General features: G+C 39.5%; 1 protein-coding gene across 9 annotated transcripts in view; it reads left to right on the top strand.

The window, feature by feature from the left end:
* Gbf1 (golgi brefeldin A resistant guanine nucleotide exchange factor 1) overlaps positions 1 to 19695 on the top strand; it is a 125858-nt gene that overhangs the window by 38022 nt on the left and 68141 nt on the right. The window lies entirely within an intron of this gene.

The following is a 19695-nucleotide window of genomic DNA, read 5'->3' as shown; positions in this document are numbered from 1 at the left end:
AGGAAACAGCTGGGATGTTTCTGGGAGCTGGGCTCTATCACACCAGTTAACTCTTCAAGTTCTTTGTTATCTGGGCTAAGATGGCTGCCTACCCACTAACACTTTGCATAAAACTAAGTCTACTAGAGGTTATATTTTATAATTGAATAGAATATGAATCATAAATCTATCTTGCATTTAAAAATTCCTTGGCAGAATTTCTATCCCTAGCATCACACTGTAAAACTGTTAGCAATAGCACATCCTAGAATCCTAACACTTGGGAGATAAAGGTAGGAGGATCAGGAGTTCAAAGTTGTCCTTTGCTATAATAGCAAGTTCAAGACCAGCCTTGCCTCAAAAACAAAATTCTTCTAGGTAAACTTACTTTAGACTGGATTTAGATGTGTAGAAATGTTGTAAAGAAGATTCCAGAGGGGCTAGACAGATGGCTCAGCAGTTAAGACACTTGCTGTTGTTCCTCCAGAGACTTAGGTTCAATTCCCTACACCCATGTGGCACTCACAGCCATCTAAACTCCAGTTTCAGGGGATCCCTGCCCTCTTCTGGCCTCTGTGGATAATACACACATGCATAGTGTACAGACATATGTGTAGGTAAAACAGTCATAAACATAAAATTCTAACAAGAAGTTCTCATATGCTTCACACCTAGTTTCTACTGTATATCTTACATTACTGTAATGCTTCACTACAGTAATTCACATTTCACTGGTTTTACTCTGAGCGCCTTAATTCACTTCTAGACCCAGAGTACAATGTATTGAGCTGTCGCCTCTCCTTAGACTCTTCATGGCTATGACAGTGTTTCTCTTTTCTATTTGGATATCATAATATCCACAAAATAAACTGTACCTTTTAAAGTATTTCCTTTTTACAGTTAAAACTCAGGATCTAGCTGGGCATTGGTGGCATACACTTGGGTGGCAGAGACAGGCGGATCTCTGTGAGTTCAAGGCCAGCCTGGTCTACAAAGTGAGTTCCAGGACAATCAGAGCTACACAGAGAAACCCTATCTCAAAAAAACCCAACCAAACAACTAACCAACCAACCGCCACAACAAAAGCCCCGCAGAATCCAGAAAGGTTAAGGATGTGATCACTATTTTTTTTTTTTACTATTATGAATAATGGTGCTGAGAACATGAGTGTGCATGTGTTTTAATACTAGCCTTTCAGTTCTTTGGGTGTATACTTAGGAATGGAATTGCTGGGTCATATGGCATTTCTGTGTTTAACTTTGTGAGGAACTGCCAAATAGCTTTCCTTGGCTTTAGAGCCATCATTTTACATTCTCATAAGTGCAGAAGGGTTCAGTTGCTCCACATTCTCACCAATACTAGGCAAGTACTCTACCATTCAACTTCAGTCTTGGCCCCAGAGTAACATAAAGAGGGAGTTTTTTTCCTGATGAGTGATTGATTCTTTTTAAGGCCCTGTATTTCAGCTGTTACAACTACTGGTGTGTGTGTGTGTGTGTGTGTGTGTGTGTGTGTGTGTGTGTTGCCAGGGGTCAAACCCAGGACCTAACACATGTAGTTAATGCATTCTTACCACTCTACTACGAGGTTATATTGTCAGTCCTCCAGTACTAGTGATACTAAAACTCCAGCCAGTCCAGCCAGATACGGTGTTGCATGCTTGAAGGCCAGCCAGATTTACATAGTGAGTTCTAGGCTAGTCAGGGCTCCATAATGAGACCTTGTCTCCAAAAAGAGAGAAAGAGAAGAGGGAAAAAAGAAGGAAGACAGGAGAGAGGGCACACTGGAACTGCTGGTTCCTTGCTTTTCTCTACAAATACGTTTTCCCCTCTTTTTTTTTTTAGCAGTTTTTCAGTTTACTTGTTGAGTGATAGACCTTTAGAAATGTTGTCTTTTTAAACACTTAAGTGTTTTCTATGTAGTTCCTTACAATTCTGTAAATCAGAATATATTTTAGTATTTAATGCTAAAAAGCAACTATTGGTTGCTTTTTTGTCAGTAAATTTGAACCAGTTCCCAAGTAAGCATATGGTAGTCACTGTAATATTCCTTCAACCATCAGTGCATACTGCTGTTGGGTTACGAATGCATCCTAACCATTTGATCAAAGTCAGGCTTTGAGTAAGTCAGGTGAGGTGAATGACAGGTCTGTCTGGGTTTCGTCTTGGGAGATTTGGGGATGTGGAAAGCATAAAAACCACCCCCCCTTTCCGTAAGGTACTGTGGTCTGTAATAGGTTGAGTTGTAACATTCATTAAACCACTCCTCACATTCCCTGTTTTCAAAGCTTATCAGGATGAGTTTGATTTAGTTATTTGGAACCAAAAAGGCAGTTTGTGGAGCTAGGTCTGGAGCTACGTAGTTGTAATATATCAGAGATCAGACTTGGGTCCCAGTGGGATTATTCCTTGGGCTTTATTTGCCTGGAAGTATACACAGGAGCCAAGTGGTATGTATGGAAAGCTTTGCTGGAATGCAAATTGGACACATTTTGTTGGGACCTGTAGGGGATTTTCACTGCTTCATAATTTTTCAAAGGTTTGTTATCCAGCAGACAGCTACTGCCTCTTCTTTAAATCTGTAAATCCCCCTCTTTTTCCTGTTCTAAAGGTCAGATTTTTTTGACAACTGTGTGCAGGAACAAGATTTGCTAAATCCCTTCATTTTTATTCATACAAATATCAGAATTCAGTGAACATCAGTTATCCAGTATTTAGAGGTAAGGAAAACTCAGGGAGAATCTTGTGAATCTCAACTTAGTGTCAGACCTATGTCTCTGGGAATAAATTTGCTGCCTCAAGTTTACCCCATAACTGATCTGATAAGAGACAGCCCTCTCACTGTGGCTTCCTTGTATTCGAAACCTATCTTTAATTAACCCCATGTCTGTAGAGCTAGAAGATAGATAATATAATTAGCAAGAGGATATTATTTTTCTCATGGAGTCTTTTTGACTATGACTTGAATTAGTGTTGGAAAAGATAAATAATTCCTTCCAATGAAGCTGTTTATCCTTACTTAACTTTTAGTAATACCTTAGGCATTACCCATTTTTAGTTTGAAGATGATTCTTTCTTATTACATTTGTGTGTGTGTGTGCTCATATACACATGCTTGCACATATGTGATATGTGGCAGTCAAAGGATGACTTGTGGGATATTGTTCTCTCTTTCCACTATTTGGGCCTCAAGAATTGAACTTGGTCTGTCAGGATTGGAGGCAAGCACTTTCCTGCTGAGGCATCTCACCAGCCCAGGTGATCCTTCTGTATTTAATAGTTCATCAAATAGTCATATCATACAATACAGTTTTCTATCAAATTTGTTTAGTTTGATATTCTGCTATTACTGTGTAGCAGTTACCCAAGAATATGGCAGCTTTGTTTTTTTTTAATATTTCAAAAAGTTCTAGGAGTCAAGAATTTGGGGGCTGCCTAGCTAGTAGGTAGGTTCTTTCAAGATACAAGCCAGGGAGACAGCCATTTGAAGGCAGAACTGAACTGGAGGGTTTGTTTCCAAGCTCACCATCTCACCATCACCTTGATTGCTGTATATCACGTGTGTGTGTGTGTGTGTGTGTGTGTGTGTGTGTGTGTGTGTAATATAGACCCATGTGTGTGTGGATGTGAGCACCTATGTACAATATAGATGCCAGAAGAGGATGTTGGGTGTCCTGCTTTATCGTTTTCTACCTTAAGGTAAGGTTTCTGATTGAACATAGAGCTAGGCGAGCAGGTAGCAAGCCCTTGCAGTCTTCTGGTCTCCACCCTGATAATGCTGGGTTACAGGTGCACACATAACCTCACTTGGCTCAGGTCCTCATGCTTGTTTAGCAGGCAGTTTCCCCATTGAGCCATCTCCCCAGCCCCATATTAAAGAAATGGAGGAGTAGGGTGTTGTCTCATAACCAAGCTTGCTCTTATGTAGTCAAAAAAGACACATCTTCCTTCCTCTACCTCCAGAGTGATGAGATTATAGGTGCCTCCCACCCCCATTTTGTTTATGCTGTGCTGAGTATTATACCCAGGGCTTTGTACAAGCTTCCAATTGAGGTGTATGCCCAGCCCAACATGAATTCTTTTTGGATATTATCAAGGAGCTCCATAGTAGAGATTAAAGTCCTTTCTTTCTTTCTTTCTTCCCTCTTCCTAGGCCTTCTTTTTTCTTCTTCTTGAGAGTTGATCTTACTACATAGCCCAGGCTGGCCTCTACCACAGAATAATTAGAAGTGCTGAATGCTGCCATGTTTTTTTAAAAAATCATTTTTTACTATTTCTGTTCTAGAACGGTGTGTTGCTCCAGGAATTGAACCCAGGGCTATATGAGTTGTGTTTTGCTCTCAGCCTGCTGCGAGGGTGTTGTTTCTTACAGAGATGTGCTCATGCATTATCTAGTTTATTGAAGTTTAGAAATAACGGTCCTGGATGAGTTTTTGGCTTAGGGTGTTCATGGAGCAGTGAATGTGGGGAATAGGCGATCCAAGGTGTAAGGAGGGTAGATGAGGACAAGGCTGACACTAGACCTATAAATACCTTAAGGTCTCATTTAGTGCTTTGAATAGTAATTAGGTCACTTTTATTGTCTTCTCCAAGTTATTTATTGGTTGGCTATGGAGACAAGGCATTAGAACTTTTGGAGAGAAGTCTATTCTCTTTGATTCATAGAGACTTGGTAGTGGGCTAAGAGTAAAGTGCTTGCCTGGCCTCACAAGGCCAAGGGTTCAATCTCTAGCGCCTCAGAGACCAGGTGCATGTTTTAATCCCAGCACTTAGAAGATGGGGGTAGTGGAGGCAGGAGGACTGGAGTTCAAAGTAATTTTCTGCTCTATAGCAAGTTCAAAGTCAGCTGGGATACATTAGACCCCTATCTAAAAACTGCTGACTCTGGTCAGCCCTGTCTCTATTTTTGTTTGCTTTAATTTTGTTTATTGAAACAATGTGTTATTGTATAGTCCAGACTAGCCTGTAACGCAGCTGGCCACAGCTCCCCAAGTGCTAGGATTACAGGTTTTCTCTACCATGCACAGCTCAATTCTGCCTGTTATAGACATGAAATAACTCTATTGTAGTGAGGTGAGTAGGTATAGTCTGAGTATTGACACTTAACTAGAGATAATATCCAGCTTTCTAAGCAAGCAGTGAAATGATCTGACTTTCCCATGGCACCTTACTGATAGACCAACCATGAACTAGGATAGCTAGTGACCAAGCAATTTGTGTTCTCCTCACCACACAGCATCATTAGGCTGTCTTTGTGTGTGGATATGTGCATTTGAATGCTGGAGCCCTCAGAAGCCACAGGGGTCATCAGATTACCCTGGAGTTAGAGTTGCGGGTGGTTGTGAGCCACTGGACATGGGTACTTGGGACTGAATTTGGATCCTCTGCAAAAGCAGTATGTCCTCTAAACTGCTAATCCAAATCTCCAGCCTCTCTTAGATTTTTTTTATGAGGTTCTAATTTCTAGTATTTTCCTTTTGTTGGGGGGGGAGGTAGGGAATCTTCTTGTTTTCTACTGTAAAATAGGAAAGTTGACAGATAATCTCTAAACTCCCTAAAGCTGTAAGATTCTTAGACCCTGCTGTCCTTTCTTATATACCTTTTGAAATATTTTCAGGAGGATTCTATTCCTTATGAATGTTATAACAGTATACTTGTAATGAAAGTTTTGATGTCGAAATATTACAGAACATAATTTAAAGGAGAGAATATGTATAGTCTGTGTGTCTGTGCATTTAAAGGTAGCCTGAAGACCACAGTTTCCTTTTGTGTTTCTATTGTGCATGTTGAGCATCCTGAATCAGAAAATCCAAAATCAAAAAATGCTATGAAATCCAAAAATATTTAAGCAATGACATACCATAAATAGCTGACTTTATGTGATAGGTTGCAGTAAAGATACACAAAGTATTATAAATATTGTATAAAATTATCTGGAGCATATATATTATATATAACATATATATTAGAATACAACTGAATTTTGTGTTTAGACTTGTGTCCCATCCCCAAGATATCTTATTAATATAAATGTTCTAAAATCTGAAAAAAATTGAACATTTTTAGTCTCAAATATTTTGAATAAAAGATACTCAATCTGTAATAACATTGTTTCAAAATATGGTTTCAGTTATTCTTAATAAACTAATGTAAACTAATATATTGCTATTAAAAAGGAATAAAACATAGCATATACCAAATAGGATGCGTCTGTAGTTCAGCCCAGTTTTTTAGCTGATTTTTAGTCTGTGTTCTTTAGTTTGTTGTAGTTAGTTTGACCTTCAGAAGGAGAATAAGGCCGTATAGGCATGGTTTAAGCAAGATCACATAGTTCATTAGCTGAGAAAGCTAGAATTTGGGTCTGCTGATTCTTTGTCCATTGTTGATGCTTCTGAGAAAATTACCCATCTGACTGAAATGAGAAAATGAGGGTTTGGATACTGGAGAGATAATTCAGAGTTCAATCCACTTGCTGTTCTTACAGAGGACCTGGGTACCATTCCCAGCATCCATATTGGTGGCTAGCTACCATTGGTAATTCCACTTCTAGGGAATCTGACATCCTCTTCTGGCCTCCATGGGCCCCAGGCATGCATCTGGTATACCTAGATACATATAAACAAAACAGCCATACACATAAAATAAAAACAGAGGTTTGTTTTGTTTTTTGAAAGAAAATAAGGGTCTCGTTTTACTTGGCAGTTTTGTTTACTTAATTAGGTATTTTAGATTTGGTATCAAACCCAGGGTTTTGCGCATGTTACATTCATGCTGAACCACTGAGCTACACCCCTAACCCATCCAACCTTAGCTATTTGTTTTTAGAACACTTGCTAGAAATTCGGCTTTTCTCCTTTTTTGTAAGGTGATGGGATAAGACATTCAGTTTTAAAGCCCAGTAGAAATCCCTGCCTAGGGATGGTTTTACATTTTCAGAAGACAAAGAATTGTAGAGTGCAGGTAAGTTATAAGCATAAAAGTTAGACTAAGAAAGGATTGGTGTGTGTGTGTGTGTGTGTGTGTGTGTGCACTTATAGGTGAAGGGGGCAGTCAGAGCATACAAACGTGTGCATGTGTGATTTCTAGCACCTACATGGTAGGTAAAATCCATCTGTAATTCTAATTCCAGAAGATCAGACATCCTCTTTTGGCCTCTGTGTGCACTGTACATGTGTGGTGCACAAATAGACATGCAATAAAACATCCATACACATAAAATAAAAATAAATAAAAGCTAAAATTTTAAATATTTCTAGGCTCAGCATGATCATGTATGCCTGTAATCCCTCTGACTTGCAAGGCCATGAATTCAAGCCCAGCTTGGACTGTATTGAAAGACTCTGTCTCAAAATAGAAAGTTCAAACTAGTATCTAAAATTAACCCTGAGTTTATCTCTATATATTATTTACAGATCCAGCTACACAGGTTGGCATCATGTTGTATAATAGCATCAAATCTCTTTTTAATAGAAGGTCTTTTATACTCTTGGCAGGAACCAGGTCATCTAATAATTTAATAAGCACCAAGTTATATTTTTAGTAGGCATTTCATTTGGTAAGATTTTATTGGTCTTATGCAATATAGATAGTAATACTATATGTTAGACACTTTGCATATATTATTTCATCTAATCTTTTCAAGAATATTTCAAAGACCAGCAAGATGGCTTAGCAGGTAAAAATACTTGCTGTGTAAGCCTGATAACCTGAGTTGTCACCTGGATCCCATGGTAGAAGGATATGATTGATTCCCAAAAGTTGTCTTCTAACCTCTATCCTCATGGTGCAGCATACTTTGCCTCCAGACACCCTCCACCAATAATAAATTTTTAACAGAGAAAGTCAAGATAATACTATGAACATTTTGTAATAGGAGAAGTAGGGTCCAAATTGTGAAGACCTTTTAGGTCATATACTTGGTAAGTGGCAGGATAGGGATTCTAAGTCTGCACCATTTCACTGATTGTAGTTCCTGCACTGGCCTCCATATGTGCTCTTGAGAGCCTGGAATTCCTGACAGAAGACAAACCAGTCTCAGCCTTAGTTTTGTGGAATAGCAAACTCCTATTCTATGGTTCAATCAAGATCATAGGCTGCCGTCTCTCTTCTAAGAGCCTAGGAGAGTAAGTGCAAAATGGCAGAGCAAGTAAGAGAATAGGTTCTAGACAGGGATAAGCAGCCCTGGTTTAAATGGTGGTCTCAGCTGGATGGCCTGAGGCAGACTACTTAACCTTTCCAAGCCTCAGGGCCCTATCTGTAAAATAGGGACCTTGTGGAATACAGTGTAGCAATAAGAAGGAATGAACTGTTGGTATATGTTTAAGCTTGGCTAGAACTCAGATCCATGCTGATGAGTGACTGACTGGTCATACAGCACTCTGAAAAGGCAAAATTACAGAGACAGGTATCAGTATTCAGTGCAGAAAGGTGCTTCCTGGGAAGCCTGACTTGGATCCCTCAGTGGAAGGATCCCTCTGACCTCCACATACATGCCACCCACACAAATAAACTGAATTCAAAATTTAAAAAAAATCTAAACAAGTTAGTAAAAAATAGTGGGTTAACTTCTATTTGATCAGCAACATTGTAATGTTGTTGGCATTTGGCCTAGCAAGAAATTTCACTGTCTGCTCACACCTGTCCACCAGAGCTTCCTAGCTTCTGCCTCCAGACACAGAAGTGAGACCTATGTGATGATATTTTGTTTGTGATCTAACAAATAAAGCTTGCCTGAAGATCAAAGTGTGGAGCTAGCCACACTAGTTAGCCATAGACGCCAGGTAGTGGTGGCACACACCTTTAATCCCAGTACTTGGGAAGCAAAGGTAGGCAGATCTCAGTGAGTTCAAGGCCACCCTGGGCTACATGAGATCGATCCAGCCTAAAAGAGAAACAGAGCCAGGTGGTGGTGGCTCATACCTTTAACCCCAGTATTTGGGTGTCACAAGTCTTTAATCCCAGTCCTAGGGAGGTGGAGACAGGAGTGATATGGCTGGGCAGAGAGAGGAATATGAGGTGGGAAGAGACAGGAGCTCAAGTGCCTCTGAAGTTTAGGGCCTGTGGAGTTTGTTGCAGAAAGGTTGCCACCCCCCCCAATAATATCAAAAATCTTAAATCCCTTAGAGGTTTAGGGGAAAAAAAGAGAAGCACCTATGTAGTTGGGTGGTGACTCTGGCAGGAGCAAAGTCACAGGCAAGTGGCTTTTGTTTGTTTGTTTGTTTGTTTGGTTTCTGGTTTTCAAGACAGGATTTCTATGTGGAGCTTTGGTACCTGTCCTGGAACTAGCTCTGTAGACCAGGCTGGCCTTGAACTCACAGAGATCCACTTGTCTCTGCCTCCCGAGTGCTGAGACTAAAGGCATGCATCACCAACGCCCAGTGCAAGCGGCTTTTTCATAAATTCATGCCTTAAAGTTGGGCTCCAAAATGTGACCTAATGTGATTCTTCCTTATGATGGGACTCTCCATAAACCCGATATTCACATGCTAACTCAAACTCTAACCTCCCAGGCTGTGTTTTGATAGCTAGAGGATAGAGGTAAAAGATGTGACTCTCATGGGACTATGAAGGGATTTTTGAGGTAATGAAGATGTTCTGTATCCTCATTTTGGTGGTGGTTATATGAATCTGTATGTGTTAAGACTAATAGAAAATCTGTCCCACCCTCCAAATCTGTTTACTGTGTGTTAATATATAAAGCAGAATTAAGCAAGATGTGGTAGTGTGTGCCTGTATTCCCAGCTAACCAAGAGGCTAAGATGGGAAGATCTCTTGAGCCCAGGAATTTAAACTAGTCTAGGAAACAATGAGATTTCATCTTACTTAAGAATGTAGCTGAATATGGTAATTGCAACTCGCAGGTGGTGGAGGTAGGAAGATGGGTTCAGAGTTATCCTTGGTTACATAGTGAGTTCAAAGCCAGCCTAAGGTTTTGAGACCAGGTCACAAAAAATAAAAATAATAAAAGGGCTGGGGATGTAGCTTAATTGGTAATTTGCCTAGTATGCTTGAAGTTCTGGGTTCAAGTGTCAGCAAGGCATAAACTAGATATGGTGGTGTTAGCCTGTAATTTCAGCTCTGGGAAGGAAGACAGGTACATCAGAAGTTCAAAGTCATCCTTGGCTTTACAGAAAAGAAGCCTGAACTAAAGACCCTACTTCTAAAAGTTTTTGATATAAAATAATCAGCCTATCAATTAAAATGGATTTATATATAAAGGTAGACAGTAATAAAAATTTTATTTTATTTATTTATTTATACTGTTTTAGATTTTTTTTCCCTGAGACAGGGTTTTTCTGTGTAACAGCTCTGGTTGTCCTGGAACTTGCTTTGTAGACCAGGCTAGCCTCAATCACAGAGATCCACCTGTCTCAACCACCACCCGGCTAGATATAATTTTTAAATGTATGTGAATGTTTTGACATTATGTATATGTCTGTATAGCATATGCATGCCTGATGCCTGAGAAGGTCAGAAGAAGGTATCAGATCCCCTGAAACTAACTGGAGTTACAGACAGTTGTGAGCCACCATAGGTGCTGGGAATTGAACCTGGGCCCTTTGCAAGAATAACAAGTGCTCTAAACTGCTGAGTCATCTCATCTCTCCAGCCTCGTTTCCTTTTTTTTTTTTTTTTTTTTTTTACTTTTTAGATCTATTTTATAGAAAAAAAACTGCCATAAGGTTATTATAAAAATTAAATATAAGGACTGGATAGATGGATCTGAGATTAAGAGCACTGACTGCTCTTCCAAAGGTCCTGAGTTCAACTCTCAGCAACCACATGGTGGCCCACAACCATCAATAATGAGATCTGGTGCCCTCTCCTGTCATGCAGGCAGACATGGAGGCAGGAGACTGTATACATAAATAAACCTTTAAAAAATGTTAGTAGAATAGTATCACAGTGTCTACCTAGTAGATAACATGTTAAGTATTTTTGATATTATTATTAAAAGTATACTAATGTAGTGATTGATATTCATTGAAAGGAAGGGGGAGTAATATTTCATATCATCTGCATGGATATAGTCTGTAAACAGAAAAGCGAGGAAACGTGAGTCAGATGGAGTATGTTTTCAATGACTGGCAAGTGCCTTGAAGTCTGGGAGGTAAAGGACAATTAGGGTTAGAATTCTGGAGTGCCTTGACAATTGGCTTCTTTGCTGACTGCATATTATTCTGCAACAAAACAGTTTTGGCCTCAGAAGCATCAGCTCCTTTCACTTGCTTCAGAGTAGTCTGCGTTTGGATTGACCAAGTTGATCAAAGAAAGAGCTGGCAGTGTTTCTCATACTTGGAAGATGGTAACTGGTCTATGTAACAGCTGTGGCTCTAGAAGCCATTTTTCCTGCTAGCCACAGCCTTTGAATTAGTTGGTGACAACAGTAGGGCAAGTATTATTCTAAAGCTTTAAAAAAATGTGGTCATAGTGGCATTATAGTTACATGAGCAATGGAAAAGAGGCTGTAAGGTATAATTGTATTATGTGTGTACACGTGTCTGTGTGAGTATCCTCGGGGATCAGAGATGTAAGTCCCCTGGAGTTGGTGTTACAGACATTTGTGAGCCACCCGATGTGGGTGCTGGGAACTGAACTTGGGTCCTCTTCAAGACCAGTACTTGCTCTTAATGACTGAGCCATCTCTTCAACCCCATGAAGGGAAATCTTGACTTTTCCATCAAGTAAGGCAGTTGTCTTGTATAGAAACTCAGATTCTGAATCAAAACAAGTTGAATTAATGGAGAAAGGATCCAAGCCTTACAGTGTCTGCTAGATGGCATTACCAGTCTTTGAATTACTTTTGTTTTAACTAATGACATTAGAATTTAGAATTTAGGAATCAGGAGACAAAAAGAGTGAGTATTAGAATTTCTGGCACAAAGCCTTCCTTAGTATAGGAATGATTTGATTTTTCCTAATTTTTTTTTGTACTGATGACTAAATTTCAACAAACCTTGGTTATTTTACTTACTTCAAAACTTGTCTGTGATCTTGACTATTTTGAAGAATATTGCCCTTTGCTATGAGAAGACAATGCCAAAGTGACTGTCCTTTTGACTTTGGTTTTGGGTTTTTTTAGTTCCATTATGTTATATAAGGCTAATTAGGATAATGGTATAAAGTGAGGAGATCAGTATTGTAAAAAATTATCATACTTAGTTGTACCTTTCCTTTTTCCCTCCCTCCCTTTGTCCCTCCCTCCTTTCTTCTTTCCTTTCCTCTTTTTCTTCTTCCTCCTCCTCTTTTTTTTTTTTTTTTTAATTTGTTTTGAGACAGTGTTTCTCTGTGTAGCTCTGACTGTCCTAGAACTCACTCTGTAGACTAGGCTGGCCTGGAACTAACAGAGATCCACCTGCTTCTGCTTCCTGAATGCCTGAATTAAGTGTGCCTGCCATCACCAGGCTGTGGTACACCTTTCTAAATACAGTAAAAATATTGAATTAAACATTTCAAAGTGCTGAATTATATTGCATATGCGTTATATAATCAAATAAGTAAACAAGAAATGCCATACCACATTTTGGGGAATTCCTTATCTCATAATGATTTGTCTGTGCAGTGTTTTTGTTTTTAATTTGATTTTTCCTTACAGGCCTTGTATATATATTATTTTCCAGTGTTGTGTTTTTATGGAGTTTCTGTGTGTGTGAATGTGTATCCTTCTGTGTCTATGTGTGTTTCTTGTGCTTTTTCTTTGCCTCTTTTTGTTTGCTTTGTCTTATTCCAGTTTTTAAATTGTATCTTCTTTTGCTATTATTTTTAGATGCCTGTTTGTATTCTAATGAGAAAAAGAAAGGGTGTAGATTTGGGTGGGTGGGGAATTTGGAAGGTGTTGGGGGAGGGAAACCATAATCAGAATATATTGTATGGAAAAAAAAGAAATGCCATACCAAATGTAAGTAATTATACTAATATATATGGCCTATTAATGGAAGGAGTTGGATTAAAATCTTTTCATAATGGTTTTATCGGCTATTTTCTATTGGTTTGTGGTGGTACACACCAGTGGGATATGCTGTAGAGGCAGAAGCAGGAAGATCACAAGTTTGAGACTAGCCTGGGCTACACATTTTAAAAGGTGGGCCTGCAGGGTGGCTCAGCAGTTAAAGGCACTTGCCGTGAAGGCTGACGACCTGAGTTTCATTTCTATACCCTCAAGGTAGAAGGAGAGAACCAACTACAGAAAGTTACTTTCTCACCTCTGTATATGCACTCCTGCCCCCCCCACAACATAACCACACACACACACACACACACACAAATTTGAATGGTTTTGTTGGCCTATAGGCAAGGTCTAAGGTCATCTCCAAATGATGGAATATTTAGTGGTTCTGAAAAACCAGCCTATATACTCTGCTAAGAAAAAAAAATTATCGGAATTTTGCATGGGAGAAGGCTTTGGGCAGGACATCACTTAGGTTAAACACAATCACAAGTTAGGCATACATTCTAGAGGCAGAGGCAGGCAGGTCTTGGTGAGTTTGAGGCCAGCCTGGGCTACAAGTGAGCCACCTACCTCAAAAAACAAAAACAAAACAACCTATCTCAACTGGATGATTTTTGCTCCCATCCACCCAACCTGATACGCAGAACTTACTGACTACATATTTGATTGCTTTAAAATTATTTTCAAGAACTTGAGTTGATTTTTTGATACCTTAGCCAGGCATTGGTGGTGCACGTCTTTAATCCCAGCACTTGAGAGGCAGAGGCAATCGGATCTCTGTGAATTCGGGGCCAGCCTGGTCTACAAAGCGAGCTACAGGACAGCCTCCAAAACAATACAGAGGAAACCCTGTCTCACAAAAACAAAAAAACAAACAAAAACAAAAAAACCCAAAAAGTTTATTTCCTATGATCACGTTAGAACTAAGAATTGAATCTGGATTTTTCTGACTTGAAAGTCACTTCCTTTAGAGAGTACATAGTGAGATCTCCACCTGTATGTATGAGTGAATTCTAAGAGAAGCAAACGATGGGGGCTGGAGGGATGGTTTTGGGATTAAGAGCACTGGCTTCTCTTCCAGAGGACCTGAGTTCAATTCCCAGCATCCACATAGTAGATTGTAACTGTCTCTAACTCCAGTCCTAGGGAATTCTAATGCCCATTCTGCTCCACAGACACCGTCAAAACACCTATACACATAAAATAAAAAACAATTTTTGAAAACGAAATAAACTAAAGCTGAGCATAATGGCACATGTCCTTAAACAAGGTACAAGAGGTAGAAGCAGCAGGTGGATTTGAGTTCAAGGCCAGCCTGGTCCATAGAGCAAGTTCCAGGACAGCCAAGGCTACACAGAGAAACCTTGCCTCTAAAACAAATAAATAAATAGATAAATAGAAATAAATAGAATAAACAAATTGCATATGTATACAAATAGAATAGCAAGGTTTAAGTTTAAGCCAATATATACCTGAGGTCAGATTTTTTTCTAATATATATTCTAGCCTAGAAAAGGAGGTATATACTGTTTTCTGAATACTTGCTTACAACTAATAGCCTCATAATCATAGTCATCATCATATGGGAACTTTTGAAGACAAAATCATAGCATTGTAAAGAATTAAAATTACTGCTTTGCATGGTAGCACACACCTGCAATCCCAGCACTAGGGAGGCCGGCCGAAGCAGGAGGATTGCCTCAAGTTTGATGTCAGACTGCACTGTATAATGAATTACAAGCCAGCCTGGGCTACTGTATGAGACCCTATCTCAAAACAAGAAATAAAACAAGAAAATTAAAGTCCAGAAAGAACAAAAGTTATAGCATATTAAGACCTTGACTGCTGCTGGTGTTTGCCACATGCCTTTAATCCCGCACTTAAAGACAGAGGTAGGCAGATCTGAGTTTAAGGCCAGCCTGGTCTACAGAGTGAGTTAAAGACAGAGGCAGGCAGATCTGAGTTTAAGGTCAGCCTGGTCTACAGAGTGAGTTCCAGGACAGTTGGGGCAACACAGAGAAATCCTGTCTCAGAAAAACAAAACAAAATGAAAAGAAAAAATAAATAATTTTTTAAGGATATGGTAATCCATTTCCTAGGACAAAAACACCTAAAGCATAATGTCTGATAAATGGATATTCTATATAGCCTCCAAGGAAATCTGTTTCCACCTTTCAAATAATTTATAGCTTAATGTCAGCTAAACTTAGTAACATCTCCCGTTTGTCCATGGCAAGGAGATTCTTGGCTAGCTTTACATGGTCATTATAGGCCATCTAGTAGACTCTTGAAATGTGATGTGGCCATCGAAATGTCAGCACTTACCTGCTCTCCACACTTCAGACATGGGGTTCATTTTGTAGGTCAGTGACTTAGTAAGTGAAGAAACAAGATTAGCTTTACATCTAATTCAGGAACAGATACCTGGGGGCTAGAGAGATGGCTAAGGGTTAAGAGTATTAGCTGCTCTTTCAGAGGACCTGGGTTCAATCCCCAGCATCCACATGGCAGATTAAAACCATGTATAACTCCAGTTTCATGGGACTGAAAACCCTTTTCTGATTTCCAAGGACATCATGTACATATGTGGTGCATACATAAAGCAAAACACTCATACACATGAAAATAAATACATCTAAAAATAAAAATCAAACAAAAACCTGGGCTGCTGAGATGGCTCATCAAATAAAGGTGCTTGCTACTAAGCTTAATGACCTGAGTTTGATCCCTGGGACCCACATGATGGGAGGAGAGAGTTCTGACCACCACACTCATGCCATGGTATCTAATCCATCCCCCCTCACCACATAAATAATTTAAAAAATGAAATATGTGGCAAATATGATATTGAATTGTAATATTCTAAAACTTAGGAGTCCTTTACTTTATGATTCTCTGAAAACTTTTCATGTTTTAAAATTTAATGATGCAGGCAAGTAAGAGCCTTCCATATGCTAGGTAAATCTTCTACCACTGAGCGAGCTACACTTACAGTTCAAATATTTTTAAGGTAAACAAAATGTTTCTAGCTAGAACTAGAACCATACATAGAAGTCAAGGGTTTTGTTTTGCTTTGTTTATTTGTTTTTACTTTTTTGAGATGGGGGGGGTCCCTAGTGCTGGGATTAAAGGCATGGGATGAGCCACCACCACCATCATCATCACCACTTGGCACCATTACTTCTTTTCGTACATTTTTTTCCTACTGTACTGGGAAGAAGACTTTTAGCTCTATTGGGACATGTACATTAGTACTTCCTGTTGGTCTTAGGTACCAAAGACCTCACTTACCCAAAGTAATACATGTACTTCTGACAAAGCCCAGGTCTGTAGCTCAGTTCCTGAGATGTCTTGTTAAATGTCTTTTTAGCATACCCAATGACACCCCTTGGTGTCAGTGGTTGAGAACCTTCACATTACTTATTTATTCCTTTCTTCCACCGAATTCCTTGTTCTTTCCCCAGTGCTATCTTTGGGCAGATACTTTCCTGTAAGGTTTACCCATCCTGAGCTGTTTGGCACTCATTAGATGTGAATGTGTTTGTGTTCCATAAAACATCCCCCAAATGTCTCACATATAAAAGATGCAAGTGTTAAAATGCTGTTTGTGGTGGACAGTGGTGGCGATACCTTTAATCTCAGCACTCAGGAAGCAGAAACAGGTGGACCTCTGATTGTTTGAGGCCAGCCTGGGCTACAGAATGAGTTCTAGGACAGCCAGAGCAACACAGAGAAATCCTGTCTCAAAAAGCCAACCAGCCAAACATAAATGCTGCTTATAAATCAGAATTCAAGCTTCGTTTGAGTTTGTATCTGGAGGACGCTGGAGATGTGTATGAAACAGCAGAGGGACCAGGAAGCTGAGGGTTAAATGTTAAAGCACTTGGTTAGCATATTGAGGCCCTGGATTTGATCCCTAAAACTTCAAAATTGTTAGGAGGGATGTGGAAATACAGCTCAGTGGTTGATACTTGATTCCTTGAGCTGTAGTTCAGTATTCACAGCAAAGAAGAGGAGGAGATGGAAGGACAGAGACAGACAGACAGAGCAGGAGATTGAAGCAGGAGGATTGCCAGTTCCTAGGTAGCCTGGGCCGTACAGAATTGAAGGAGTTTAAGGCTGCCCTGGGTTGTATGTGAGAATTTGTCTTAGGAAGGGAGGGAGGGAGGGAGGGAGGGAGGGAGGGAGGGAGGGAGGGAGGGAGGAAAAAAGGAAGAAAGGAAGGAAAAAAAGAGGGGGTTCTAATGACAGTCACAAATTTGGTTTTTTGTGACGAAACTTTCCCTGGGGTAACAACATACACATCTCATTGCAGATAGGGATACACATAGCAAGTAAAAAGGTCCCTATAGGGCTGGAGAGATGTCTCAGAGGTTAAGAGCACTGACTGCTCTTCCAGGGGTTCTGAGTTCAATTCCCAGCAACCACATGGTGGCTCACAACCATCTACAATTCAATCTGGTGCCCTCTTCTGGCATGTAGGCAGAACACTGTATATGTGATAAATAAATAAATCTTTTTTTTTTAAAAAAAGGTCCCTATAGAACTTGTATAAATCAATTTTTAAAAAACAGCAAATTTCCTAATAGAAGAATAGGCAAAAAAAAAAAAAAGGCTTGACTACTTTATTATAGATGTCTGAGTGATCAGTAAATGGGAGGGAAGGGATTGGGGTTTCTGGAGACATGACTCAGCAGTGTAGTATGTGTGTTACTCTTGAAGAGGACCTGAGTTCAGTTCCCAGAAAGCAGATCAGAGGCTCACAACCACTGCAGCTCCTCTTCTCTCCTCCTTCTGCACCTGCAGCCACATGCACATACCATTCTATTAGAGCTGAATTTCTGTGAACCAGCAAATTCTGTGTCTAAGGATAAGCCCAATAGTATTTTTTTTTTTTTTTGGTTTTTTGAGACAGGGTTTCTCTGTATTGTTTTGGAGGCTGTCCTGGAACTAGCTCTTGTAGACCAGGCTGGATTTGAACTCTCAGAGATCCACCTGCCTCTGCCTCCTGAGTGCTGGGATTAAAGGCGTGCGCCACCACCACCCAGTGTACCACACAAACTAAAGAGCTGTTTGTATAAAGTGTAGTCAAAACTGTCATGTGATGTTAGAAGTCACAATCATGGTTTCTTTTAGAGGCTTTGCAACTAGAAGATGTTGTGATTGGATTTTTTTGATCCAGTAGTTTAAATTAGAAAAGTAAAAGTGAAAATTCATCGAGTTATATACTCAGGATATTATGTGCTTCAACTTAAACATATCCTTACAGGAGCTGGAGAGATGGTTGAGAGCACTTACTGGATGTTGGAGAGATGGCCCAGCAGTTAAGATCCTGGTTCAGGTTCCAGGTTCAGCTCCAACACCCATATGGCAGCTCATAGCGGTCTGTGACTACAGTTCTAGAGGATCCAATCCTCTGTAGGTGCCTAAACAAATGGTACACATACATACACTCAGGCTCATACTCATAAGATTAATTTTTTTAAGTATTTACTGATCTGCCAGAGGATCTGAGTTCAATTTCTAGCACTGACATCTGATGGTTCACAACTGTCTGTAACACTAGTTTCAGGGGAACCATCTATCACTCTCTTCTGGCCTCCATGGACAACTGTATTAAGTGTGGTACACACACACACACACACACACACACACACACACACACACACATACACACGAAGGAATACACAAATATGCATACACATATACAGAGTCATACATATATACACATACACACAGGCACCCCCACATATTCATACACACATACACGGGGAGGGAAAATTTTTCCTTAAAAAGAATATTCATTCCTTGATGTTTTTCTTAGGAGTTCTTAATTTTCCTTAATTTGTGTTTTCTCTGTTCCAAATAAAACAAAGCAAAAGCAAACCCTCTTTTTCTTAAAAAGATAGGGAAGGGCTTAAATTTGGAGATTCTGAGCTAGGCTCACTGACTAACTAAAGGATTGCTCAGGGTTGGGCCATCTGTGTTTGACAGTGAATCCAAGACAACTTGGGCTATAGAATAAGACCTATTACCAGCTAAGAAATTATTTTCAATTTAGTTTAGTTTATTTGATGTTTCTAGATTATGGGAAATTTTCCTACTTTTAGTTCTTGGTTTGCATTTGTTCAATTTAGGAGAAATATGACCAACTGTATTTTACATACAACATGCAGGCCTCATCTTTTTTTTTTTTTTTTTTTTTGAGCTTGAAGAATTATACTGGATACTGTGGAACAAAAAGGATACCAGGTGGATAGTTAGAGGATTTAGGGGAATTTGTAGTTGATAGAAGTGGTGAACTGGAAATGTAATAGTATATCTGTAGTCTTCATTCATATGAAATATTTTCTTATTGTTTGATGTCAGAATAAAAAGTGTCAATAGCTGAAAAGAATCTTGACAAAGTGGAAAAAGTTAGTTGTGTTTCATGCTTTCCATTCCCAAGAGATTGCATTTAGCTAGCTTCCTAAAATGAAACTGAATCAGTATCTGCCTGCTTGTTCTTCTTAACCCTCATTTTGGTTGTTCAGATCTTCCTATTATGATACGCTGCATTAGTATTGCCTGTCTGCCATGCCTGTATTAGCTGAGATTCCTATTAATCTGCATTAGGTTTCTGTTAGTTCATTTCTATTACTGGCATCCCCTAAATGAGATGCGTGCAGATTTGTGTTCCAGTGGCTATAGTAGATTTACCTAGAACTAGTAAACCTTATAGCAGCATTAGCCTAGAGGATGTTAGAGATTTGCATATAACTATAGGGA

This window comes from Mesocricetus auratus, unplaced genomic scaffold (genome assembly GCF_017639785.1).
Source record: "Mesocricetus auratus isolate SY011 unplaced genomic scaffold, BCM_Maur_2.0 Super-Scaffold_4256, whole genome shotgun sequence".
In the NCBI taxonomy this organism is placed as follows: domain Eukaryota; kingdom Metazoa; phylum Chordata; class Mammalia; order Rodentia; family Cricetidae; genus Mesocricetus; species Mesocricetus auratus.
The sequence above is the reverse complement of the archived record's forward strand: the minus strand, read 5'-3'. Positions and strand labels throughout refer to the sequence as shown.